The sequence below is a fragment of the Cinclus cinclus genome, chromosome 11 (genome assembly GCF_963662255.1).
Source record: "Cinclus cinclus chromosome 11, bCinCin1.1, whole genome shotgun sequence".
In the NCBI taxonomy this organism is placed as follows: Eukaryota; Metazoa; Chordata; class Aves; order Passeriformes; family Cinclidae; genus Cinclus; species Cinclus cinclus.
In genome coordinates, this window is record NC_085056.1 from 17400842 (window position 1) to 17413362 (window position 12521).

The window sequence follows — 12521 nt, forward strand, 5'->3', positions numbered from 1 at the left end:
GGGAAGAGGAGAAGAAAATATTATACATTATTATTCAGCGTAATGACAAATTGGGGCACAGAGCTGATGCTCTTGACACAATGTCAGTCCTTGGAACACTTTCAGAAGGGAAGCAGACATGTCCATGGATGACAAAGGTTCCATTTAAGATCCAAGAATCATGTTAGTTGGAGCCTCTGGAGTTACTGTCATAAAACATTGCTGCTCACACTTCTCAGCTGCAGTTTCATAACCAGATTCACAGGGAATAAAAGCAATAATATCCCTAACAATTTCATTTAAGAGTGTAATCTCTGCTTTTGTCTGCCTCAGTTTCCTACCATGTCATTTGAGTAACTTTGATTCCAGATGGCTTCTTTTATGTTTCTGTTTATTCTTTGCTACTGCTTTTTTATTCTATTTGATTTGCTAATTTTGTCTCTGTTTATATTCATGCTGCAACTGTGCACAAATGACTTTTCATTGCTTACCTTTTGGTATCATCCCAGAGTACACTGGCGTGAACTGCTGTTTGAAAACAGCAAGCAAGCCTGGGTTCAACAGTCAGGTTATTTTAATCCACTGATTATGACCAGCTGATGGAAGAAAAGAGCTCAGGAACCTGCCTGAATATTGATTTAAGTCCTTCCTGGTCACAGTGCCATCTGCCCTTTCTGTTTCAAGTGTTACCTTCCTCCCCAGGCTGAAATAAGAGTCTTCAATGTCTAATTTTGTTTAATGTCTTGGGACAAAATAAATATAGCTCTGCTTGTTTTTACAGGTGAGAGGAACAGAGGAAGAGAGAGACCCACATTCAGTCTCACAAAGATTCACACTAGGAAAAAACATCCTGACCGTGGGACTACTCTGGCCATTCTTAGACAGCTTCACACATTTATCTCCAGTTAGTCTCGGTATGAATTTGTAATCAGAATTTTTACATATTTCTGGTGCTGTTTCACTGTTATGCTCCCCCTGCCAGGGGAACATCCTAGCAAGGAGGAACCCTCGTCCCCAGGTGCAAAGCCTTCCCCAGCTCCCCAAGCTGTGATGGTGACAAGGACAAGGTGCTCCGTTCCCACCCAAACCCAGCTCTCAGGATGACTTTTCTTGCACATATTGCTTACACACCTTGCTGTTTCTGAGTCCTTATGTTAAGCCAGATGATAGCTAAAGCTTTGTGTTTCCCTAGCTCTGGCCTTGGCCCTTTCCATTTGGGAATACCATCTGTCTCCCCTTCTGTCCTGAGAACGCCACCGCCGCACCTGACCCTGTGTCCCATCCAGTCCCTGCTTTCCACAGCTCTTTAACGCCCAAGTGTCCCGTGTCAAGTGGCCTCAGATGGCTGGCACCTTTTTGTAGCTGGCTCTCTGCCCAGCTGGGAGTCCATGCAACTATTTCTGAACCCAGGCCTGCTGTTCCCTTCCCCTGTTCCAGCACACAGCGCTCCTGTAGCAGCTCTGGATTTTTTTAACCCAGCTGTTCCTGACACTTGGAGGCATGTGATGAAGTTGTGTCAAGCTGCAGAAGAGGAATCCTTCCCCATCTCATTTACTTCCCTATTATTTCATCTACCGTGAACATGGCTCACCACAGGAGATCTGAGAGCTGGGCATAGAGAGCCTCAAAAATTACATGCAGCTTTAGTCTTGTAAAACATATTCCCTCTTTTGTGTCTTTATGGGGGTGAAAAAAGTATTTGTCATGTCCCACTGTTTGGGGTCAAGCTCTTACATTAACAATTCCAGTGCTTCAGGCATCATAATTAACAGTGCTTCCTCCTGCACTTGTCAGTCTCTTCCCAACTCAGTGAAAGAGCAGCAGAGCCATTTACTCCCTCCTCCAGCTTGTCAGACTTGGACACAAACCACGCTGTAGTTCTTGCTACATGTAAGGCTTGTGAAGCCTCCAGGAATGACTTCAGAGCGCTCTTCCCTTTTGGGCTGTCAATTTTATTGTCAGCAGAGGCTAACTTGATGATCCATCCTTAATACAGACAAAATATGGAGATGGCTGTACAAAACCACAAGCTATAGGAATTCCCATTCCACAGGCTAGCCAGAAGCTCAGCAGAGCCCATATCCCAAATCCTGCTCTGTTGTTCATTTAATCATCATCATCTTATTCACCATGTTCTGAGCTTTTCTGCTGTGTTGTTTGAGCTCTATTTTTCCTTTCCTCCTTAAAAAGCTTATTAGAACTTGCCAGGCTTCATTCTCAGCCCCAGAGTTCACTGCAGTTGAGCACCAAGACCTCCTTGTGTTGTTGAAATGATTTCCTCAAGTGAATGTCAAAGCCATATCTCAAAATACATAGTCTTTGCATTGCAGAAGAGGAATAAAAAAGTAAATCACTATGTAGGCATAGCAGTCATTTGAAGGCTGCTTACAAAACCTGCCAAACTAACAAGCTAGAGCCTAGATCAGCTGAGGCACAGAAAAGTACAGAATGGTTGAAGGGGAGAAGATATTTCTATTTATTTAAACATATTTAGTTACCATTCTTTTAAAATCCTTCAAGGTCCTGCTTTCAGCTGCTTTCACCAGCCTGGCTTCTCCTCATGTTTTGCTCAAAATGACTGGGAGGGTCCCAGAGACAATATTTTTAATCTGTCTTCCTTTCTAATAAAAGAATTTCAAATGCATGCAGGATGCCTTCTGCTAATAATATTTAATAAATCCAGCCTGAAAGCAGTAAAATATCTCTTTTTTTTCTTCTTTAGAAGGTAATTTTTCAAATTTAAGATTACTGCTTAACATCCTTCAGTGTATGAACAAGGAAGTAAGTACTGTCTAAAACCACATAATGTGTAAAGCTGGCAGTGCAAATAGAAAGCTCTTCTCTAGAAATTGGCTGTCAAACATAGCTACAGTGCAGAAATATAAACATCAGCTCTGCAGCCAGCTCGAGCTAAAATTGAAAGCTGTTGAGAAGGTAACAGTGAAAGAAAGAGAGCTGAAAAATTAAATTGTGGGTACTTACATATTGCTTCTCTTATAAACTATCTGCTTACAGGTGACAACATGACTGATTTCTAGTGCACTTACACTAACCTGTGAACTGTTCACAGGGGTGCAGTAGCAGTTTTTTCTTACTTGAAATATCTTTCAAATTACTTAGAATGGGAAAATAAACACAACTAGGAAATGCTACAAAACAAACTCCTTATGAGATGTCAAACAAACCAGAAACAGTTCTTCAGAGCTGCTCTGTTTGCAATTACATAGCAACATCAGAGTGTCATACATCAGAATAAATAAATGTAACATGAAGATAATTTGATTATTTCTCCCTCTTTTCTTGCAGTTAGATGTTTATTAGGGATAACTCATGCAGAATTGTAAGTTATTTGGAGGAACCCAGTTGAAACTAGTTATTATCATTTCATGCAGTTTCACAAGGAGTTATTTGCCTCATCACTTCTGTGGTTTTCAAGGCTTCCTAATGTAACTTCCCATGCATTTCCACTAAGTCATGCATTCCTGTGAATTTCTCACAAACTCGCTCGCAAAGGTTATGTCTCTCATAATGCGATCAATTTGCAACACCATTAAATTTGAAATATTCCTTAAACCACTAGAGAAAGATCATAGCTTCTGCCTCTGTTAATGTTTTTCTGGAAGAACTGAACGGGGAGAGGATGCATAAACCATTACACATCGGCAGTATTAAATATGCAGAAATAAAGCACTGTGCCTGCTCCAGCAGGGTTTAATTCCTAGTGATGTATTTCCTCTGATTCTCTAGAAACTCGTATTGAGCCCTGCAGTCCCCTGCCCAGGACATTCGGAGACTCCAGTTTCAGGGACAATTGCCACCTTTTTTTTGGCACATCAGATAACCTAATTTATTTCAAAGGAAGCAAAATTAGCAGTAGTATGATTATAAGTGTGGGCACTGTTCGGAGTATTTATGTCGTTCGCTATAAGCACCTGAGCTACCTGTGAATCCAAACATCCAAAATTTGGGGTCAGCATCCCATCAAAAAAGCAGCTCTGGCTCAGCATGGATGCAGCCAACTTATATACAAATCAGTATCCCAGGAGCTGGAAGTGTGTAACATATGTCCATCTCAAACCAGCCAGAATCCATATAGACTTAGCAATGATTTAGTCTAGACCTTTATCCAAATTGTCTGACCTCATGGAAGGACTCCTGTGGGAGGCTGAGGGAGACGTCTGTACTAATTTAATGATGGCTGAATCACCGTCAGTTTGCTCTGCCCACACAAGCTGGGGAGAGCTCGTAGCACTGAGCACGGAACAGCCAAAACCCCATATGGCCCTGTCCCCATTGAGCTGCTCCCTGCCATTCCTCTCAGGAAGGACGGGTGAGAAGCTGTCCTGCATTCCCCTCTGCTGGGGTGGAAGGAGAGGATACTCACTGTGGTGAAGACAGGAGGCAAAGAATCACAGACTCAGAGAATGGTTTGCATTGGGAGGGATCCTAAAGCTCATCCAGCCCCACCCCTGCCATGGCAGGGACACCTCCCAGTGTCCCAATGTCCAACCTGGCCTTGGGCACTGCCAGGGATCCAGGGGCAGCCACAGCTGCTCTGGGAATTCCACCCTGTGCCAGGGCCTGCCCACCCTGCCAGGGAACAATTGCTAATTCCCAGTATCCCATCCATTCCTGCCCTCTGGCACTGGGAGCCATTCCCTGGCTCCTGTCCCTCCAGCCCTTGCCAATTGTCTCTGTCCATCTTTCCTGCAGCTCCTTCAGGCCCTGCAAGGCCACCCTGAGCTCAGCCCAAAGCTTCTCCTGTGCAGGTGAACAATGCCAGCTCTGCCAGCCTTTCCTCCCAGCACAGCTGCTCCATCCTCTGCTCATCCTGCTGCCTCCTCTGGGCTCTCTCCAGCAGCTCCAGCTCCTTGCTGGGCTGGAACCCCAGGGCTGGGGCAACACTTGAGGTATAAAAGGCTAAATAATGATTTCTGAGGACCTTTCAAATGCACAGGACATGTATTTCCCCTCCTTCGAAGAACTGATCATCAGGCTGCCCACTGGAGAACTCAAATTTCATAAAAGGAACAACAAAAGAGGGAAACATCTGCATGAAGGAGAGCTTCGAAGATCTCCAAGGGCTCTGCTGAGGTTTCTCTCATAAAATGTGTACTCAAGATAAAAAGCCCAGAGAAAAGCCTCCATTAAAAAGATGAGGAAGAGGTACAATATTGAGAAGTGGAGTTCCTGAAAGATCCAAATCATACCCTGGATACAAGAATGAAACAAAATCCAAATATCTTATGAAAGTTCTTGCTATTCATGCTGGAGGCTTCTGAGGGAAATGTACTGAGAGCACCAAATGGCAGCCGGGCAGGGGACAACTGCAGTCAGTACTGAGCTGTAAACAATGGTTATTAATTACTTGTGCTGCAGTAACACATAGAGGTCCTCGCTGTCACAAGGACGCTTGTGTTGTGTGCTCCAGCCTTCCCCAGCTCACCCCACTCTCCTCTGTTGACAGGGAAGTAGCAAATGGGGTTTTTTCCCCTACCTTTTTCTAAACCAGACTCAAGGAAGAATGAACCCAAAAATACATATTTTTTAAAAAAAAGATAAACAACTTTCTAAGACATTAGCTAATTTCTACAATTGCCATCTATGGATTCAGTATGACTCAAACTCACAGGAGAAATAGAGCTGAATGCCTTCACAAATTTCTAGTCCTGAGGTGATTTTTTTTTTTAATTTGAATAGTATTAGGGCCTGATACAAACACCTCAGTAGGAGTCTCTGTCTCAAATTTGAAGGGACAAAACACTATGAGAAGCACAAAGACTTATAAGAATGATACGGAAGCAAAGAGACCCCCTCAAAAAAACTCCTTCACAACTAACATCTAGTTATTAATTCATATTATGACTCCACCATTTATTGCCCAGTTAAAGTCAGAGTTTACCACTGGCCTACAAGTTTATTTTTCATACTTTTTCTGATAACTAATGGAGGTGTAACTGACTTCCATACAAACAAGATAAATAATGAGATTAACAATTATCTGACTGGGAGATAACAAATCACTGAAAATAGCAAGACCCTGAAGTAAAATGTTTGAGATTATTTATCAAGTCAGTAAAGCTGCCTTTTCACATTTACTCAGGATATAGGAGGTGGAGTGCTGTGTTTGCCTATGGAGATGGGATTATTGGGTATGTAAATGGACATTGATGGCAAAATTAACTGAAAAGATAATCTGCTGCATTAAATTCTTCAACAGAATATCAGCAGTGTCAATGCACTGTCAGTCAGTCTTGTTAGGAACATTCCCACACAAAAACCAATCGAGTTAACAAGCATGTCTTGGCTCATCAAAGGTTAACTCTGAGATGTGCTGGAACCATGACCACTCAGAATGACTCCAGCATTAAACCAAATTCTGTTTCCCCCCCACACTAAAAATGCCAGACTATTTAAACACCTCACCAGTGGTCTGTGGGTTGGTGTGTGTTTATCAGCTGGCCCAGAGTTCCCTGTCTCAGCTGTGCCAACTGCACTAACTGGTAGCTGCTCTCAGGAAAAGGCAGAAGGACAGGAATGCTTGGAGCCATCATTTTCTCCAGTCTGGTGCATAACTGCTGCTGATTATACAGCAGCAGTGCTGGCAAGGGGGCTGAGCAGGGAAAACCCCTGGGCTCTCCAGTCTCCTTTTCTTTCCTGACTGTGTGGTCAGGAAGTGTGAATGCAGTGCTACAACAAGCTCAAGCTCAAGCATTATTTTCAAAACAAAATAATTAAGTTGAATGAAACCTTGCACTTCTAACCAGCACATAACCCAAGAGAAAACTCACAGCAATTCCCTGGGACTGCAGCACTGACATTCCCAAAAATAGGAGAGAAATCCATAAGAAAAGCAGATTTCCTGGGCCAGTTATATGTTCTGCTTTGGTTCCATATATTATTGATACACAGGCTTAACAAACAGGTACAGGTCTGTGAAATAATCCAGAAAGACCAGAAAATTCTTAGGTTTCAGTTACACAAGCACCCCCTTAGAGATGGATCCCATTTGTGGAGACTGCAGTATCCATAAGGATGGATGGAAATCCCCGTTTAAAGATCCAGTGTCACCAGATCCTTGAATACCTGGGATTTCTTACAGCTGACCTGGAACTTTAAACCTTGCTTGCTGTTTGCCACTCTGGTCTCCATTCAGTCCAGTTCTAACAGTTTAGAGGAACATCACATTAATTCTAACCATTCTCTAGATCTAAAAAAACCCTATAATTTTAAAGCAAAATGAAAAATTGTAGTGAAATTGTATACCATGCAGTGTAGTTGCTCTTCATCCCTCAAAAATATAACTTTTATATAACAGTTAAATAGTTATAAGTCTGACATCTGTCCCCTACTAGTAAAAAGGAATGAGGTTATGCAGATTAGGTGATGGATAATAGAAAAAAATGTAAAAAGCCTCCAGCTAAATTATGCTATGTTGTCACAAGAAAAAAAGTAATCCTCATATCTCAGCTTTCTTCTATCTGCTGAAATATAGTTCCAAAGGGACACTGGTAGTGAAACTCAAAGGCCAAATATCAGCCAGTTTGGATGCTGAAAACAACTGAGAAATAGAAATATCTAGAGTAAATACATGGAAAAGCAGGAAGAAACAAGAGAAAATAAATACCAAGCATATGGCTCCTAAAACACATGGAGAAAAAAGTTAGAGGAATGTTAGGCAATTTAAATCTTGCCACAGAAAATGAAGCTGAGAATATTTTACTTCCAGATGCCAGTTTATTGATTACAAGATGGTTGGAGCTTTTCTTTCTCCCTTTTTTTTTTTTTAATAAAAAACAACCAAACCACAGTCTTCAGCAAAGAGGAAAAACTCCCCAACAATCCAGGAATGATTGTGAATATATTCACCCTAAGGGTTACCTGGAGAGTTTTCCATTTGATAAGTACATTTATTTGTTCCCATTTCCTGCTCTTGTCTACAAGAGATTGACAGTTACTGAATGTTTAGGTGTGTGAGGAAGCACTAGAGAAGCAATCCCTCACCATCAGAGGGATGGAGGAGCTGCTTGATGGGAAGAAGCTTTTCCAGGAAATCTGCATGAGAGGAAATCAGGAGAGCAGCTGGTTAAAACCAAAGAGAACACAAAGAATTACATTCTGTAAGGCAGGCCACAAGTTTGCAGAGATAACATGCTTCTTTGAGATAACAATAGCTTCTTTGACTGCAGAAGGGATGGATATGGAGCCTCTGAGCTGTTGGGTTTTTTTCCCCAGAAGTAATACCTGACTTGGATAACATTCTATTCAATAGTGACTGTTATTTTTTTGCTAAGAATACTCTCAGACTTTATTTATTCTGCCTTGAATCTTACTGCCAAGCTAGTTTCTTCTCCCTCCCTGTGGCTAAAGCTCTCTTCTGGCTTGATTCTTTTCTGGAAGTGACACTTTATATTGATAGCCCAAACAAAGAGTCATCAAAAAGTGGCCATGTCATCCAGCCCTGGGGTGCAGTGCTGAGTGATCACACGTCCTGAGCACCAGCAATTCACTCCCAGCTTCCCACAAACCAGAACAACCCTTTTATTTGTCTTCCTGCAATCAAGGGGACGTTCTCAACACCCACATCTCAGTACAGGGACCTCATGTGCATCACTCCACATGCCAAATGTGCCACCACAGTCTCAGAGAGAGCATCTCCACACCTCTGCTAAGCAGAAATCACATCATCTGCCCATTGCACTGCTGGGGAAACACTCACAGAAATGGAAGCCAGACACTCAGAACAAACAGAATAGTTAAAGGCCCTGAGGATGGCTGCTCAGACCACCAAGAAGACACCCCAAAATACCAGCCTTACCCCTGGAGCTGCACAGATATTTTTCACCTATATTTTTTTTTTTCTGGACAAGAATAATGATTCAGTGACACTAACTATTCATATTACTAAAGAGTGGATTTAGTAAACAATAACTAAGAGAAGGACCAAGGCAATATTTTTTCTGAACATGTTGTTTACTTCAATGGTATTTTTCATTCAAAACTTCTTATACCTGTATATGCATTAATTTTATTCTCCTAAAGTCTTTCTCTTTTTAGTATGTTTAAAATGTAAACAAAATGTTTCCTTTTAAATGAATTTTATTTGTTATCATGTAAGGGGTTTCATTTTCATCTAATTAAAATACTATGCTTACCACAAAACATTTTATGGTATTTCAAGAGTTTGCATTTTGAGTGACACAAAAATATCTTTTCTCCTCAACTTTTCAACTGCACATGAAATGAAACTCTGTCATTCATCTCAGAAACAGCACTCAAGTTCTAGGAGAATTAATTTCTTATTTCCTTTAAAAGCAAAGCCATCCCTATGGCCTACACAAATCCTCCAATTAAACCTTTCCTTCCAACAAAAATAAAGCAATTTTATTTCATTTGTTTATCATAATTTAATTATTTTCCCTTATTAGAACCAGCTTTATTTTAATGTTTTATTCCTTTTAGGTGATGACTCATTCTGTGGATATTAGAGCAGCTTTCTGCCATGCCTTTACTTCTGCACATAATTAAAACACATTTGCTGTGACGATATTTCAGCACATACAGATCAACATGTATTTTGCTCTTAGGTAGCGAATCCCCATTGTTCATGTAATTACTAGGAGGAAATAATGCAAATGAGTCTGCTGGAGACAATTATCAGACTTTCTTTTTAACTTTATAATGTTATAAACAAGAATTGGCATTCGACGTGGGGTTGGACAGCAAATATTCATTTAATAGAGTCTTTTAAAAACTTCATGGAATCATAGAACACCGGGATGGAAGGGACCTCAAAGATCATCTGGCTGAACCTTTACTGGCCAGAGCCTGGTAAAAGCATGGTCTAGACCACATGGCCCAGCACGATGTGCAGCTGAATCTGAGAAACACCCAATGTTTTGGAATCCATCACTTCCCTGGGGAGGTGATTCCAATGGCTGCTTGTTCTCATTGTGAAAATTATCCCTCTCATCTTCAGCTGGAATCTCCCCACAAGGAACTTTTACCCATTGCTCCTGATCTTTTCCATGTGACTCCTGGTGAAAAAGGGGAACAGCTTCAAACTGACAGGTTTGGATTCGAGATTAGGAATTGTTCCCTGGCAGGGTGGGCAGGCCCTGGCACAGGGTGGAATTCCCAGAGCAGCTGTGGCTGCCCCTGGATCCCTGGCAGTGCCCAAGGCCAGGTGGGACACTGGGACAGTGGGAACAGTCTGGGACAGGGGAAGGTGTCCCTGCCGTGGCAGGGGTGGGGTTGGACGGGCTTTGAGGTCCCTTCCAACTCAGGACAATTCATGGTTCTAAGATCTTCCTTGCAGCTGCCATTTAAATTCTGGAGCACGGAGATAAGTTTTCCCCCAGCTCTTGCTCCCTGCAGACTGAACTCAGTCCTCCCAGCCTTTTCCTGGATGGCAGCTTCCCAGCCCCCTACCTTTGTAGCCCTCCTCTGGGCCCTCCCCAGCCTTTTTTGCATAGCAGGGACCAAAACTGAGCCCAGCATTCCAGGTGTGGCATGGCAAGCCCTGAGCAGGGGGGATAATGACTCTGTCTCTGCCACTGGTGCCCTCGCTGCTGTGACCCAGCAGCCTGATGGCTTTCTCAGCTGGAGCCCCCACTGGTGCTCATATGGATCCTGTTGTCACCCAGAAGTAACCATATCCTAATCATTTACCTAGCACATACTAATTTATCTCTAAAGTAACGTCTCAGATTGTGCTCCCGAGTTATACGAGATCAAGATATCTCCTATTAGTGTACCTTAACAAACAAAACTGTGTGTTGTGTGTCTGTGATAAAGGATGCCACAACTATGACCCGACATCTTTCTGCAAAATTTGAATAAATAATCTCAGCGGGAGGAGTTAAGACTGGAGTGAATTCCACATTTAGAATATCTACAGAGACTCTTTCTTGTGTAAGATTTAGAAAAACCTTTAATTTTTTTCTTTTTATGGGTTTTTTCTTTTTTTTTTTTTTTTGTAGTTTGTAAGGAAAATCTTTGAGCTGTATCACAGGATGACCAACATCCCCATATTATCTGCTCCTAAATTACATTACATCATTCCCAGTGGCAGGAGCTCCAGGTCCTCAGCAATCCATGAGCACAGAGAAACCTCACCTGTGAAGGCAATAATTTTCCCCCGGAAAACGTCCCTGGAAATCAATAAACCCGTTGCCAGGTCCCCAGGAACACGGAGCACAGTGCAGGGGGCTGTCTCAGGGAAGGACGGGCACAGCTGGCTCCTGTGCTTGGACACTGCCAAGTGACAGGGTCACCCCACGGTGTCAAGGCTTCACAAGTTCAAACCAATCTCTCAAGGTTTGTTTTCTCCCTTGTGTTTCTTTCCTTTGTATTTTTTTTTCCGCTGTGCCCTTTCCCCCCATCATTTGGGGCACTGTGCATGTGGGGACATCCTGGTGCTTTCTCCGAGACCCACGTGAGATTTGTGGTGAGGATCGTGCTGCACCACAGGAACGGGGACAGGGCCACTGTGGATGAAGGATCCCTTCCTCAGGGTCACACTGGTGCCAAGACTGATCTCCAAGGCACCACAGGGAGCTTCCTGGACACAGTCCTGGGGCTCTCAGCACCCCACGTTGAGTGCACAAACACTACAGGGGATCCAGCTGCTTCTTTTTTTTTTTTTTCCACAGATTGGAATATTATATTTTCAAAACACATTCTCACCTAATACAGGATATCATTAAGAGTCAAGTTTTCACAAATGGTAAATACCACACAGGAGCGTGAAAGCTGAAGGACTGAGTTTTGGGAAGGGAAAAGAAATTATTAGACCTGAGATCTCCTTGGTTCTTTAACAATCTCTTCCTAATAATTTCTTCCTCCTTATCTTCCACAGACCCTACCCTGGCCAAAGGATTTTGGATTACAAGTTTTGATGCACAAACGCAGACATTCCTCTGCACAGCCCCTTCTGGGATTGCTTTGAATATATTTCGGTGGCAAATGAATTAGGCTGAACTTGCTCTCGCTGTGGAAATCTCAGCCATAAATTTGATGCTCCTTTGGAAGCGACCTATTAGCAATCCATATCCAGCCCATATTTCTGCCCTTTGAGAGAAACACAGTCAAAAAGAAAGAATTCAGCTCACCTCTGAAAGCGCCACCACGACCAACTGAAGCACAAACTATCAAAATTAGAGATGCAAACAAACAAACCCGAGGCAAAAAAAAATTCAAAAATAAAAAATGTTAACCCTGCTCTATGTGTAGGCTCTGCCATATTTCCAAAAGCAGAAATGCACTTAGATATCTCAGTATGCTCTGGAGCAGCAAATTTTTGTCTATCCCTATGCTGAACAGAAATCTAGTGGTATAATTATTCCAACATTCTAAGAATCTCCCCAAATGCCTGTATTGACAAAATTGCTCTTTGATGCTAAATCTCGATTTACATTTTTGTGATTTTTTTTTATTTCATTTTAAGCAAGCGAATGGGGAAAGAACTCAATTATATTTGTTCACATGGAAAGAAGATGCATTTTTTGAGAAAACTAAAATTAAACTTCAAGAGCTTTGAT

At 42.2% G+C, this 12521-nt stretch overlaps 1 protein-coding gene across 4 annotated transcripts in view; it reads right to left on the bottom strand.

Annotated features, from left to right (window-relative positions):
• Positions 1-12521, bottom strand: part of CDH8 (cadherin 8) — a 151041-nt gene that overhangs the window by 100605 nt on the left and 37915 nt on the right. The window lies entirely within an intron of this gene.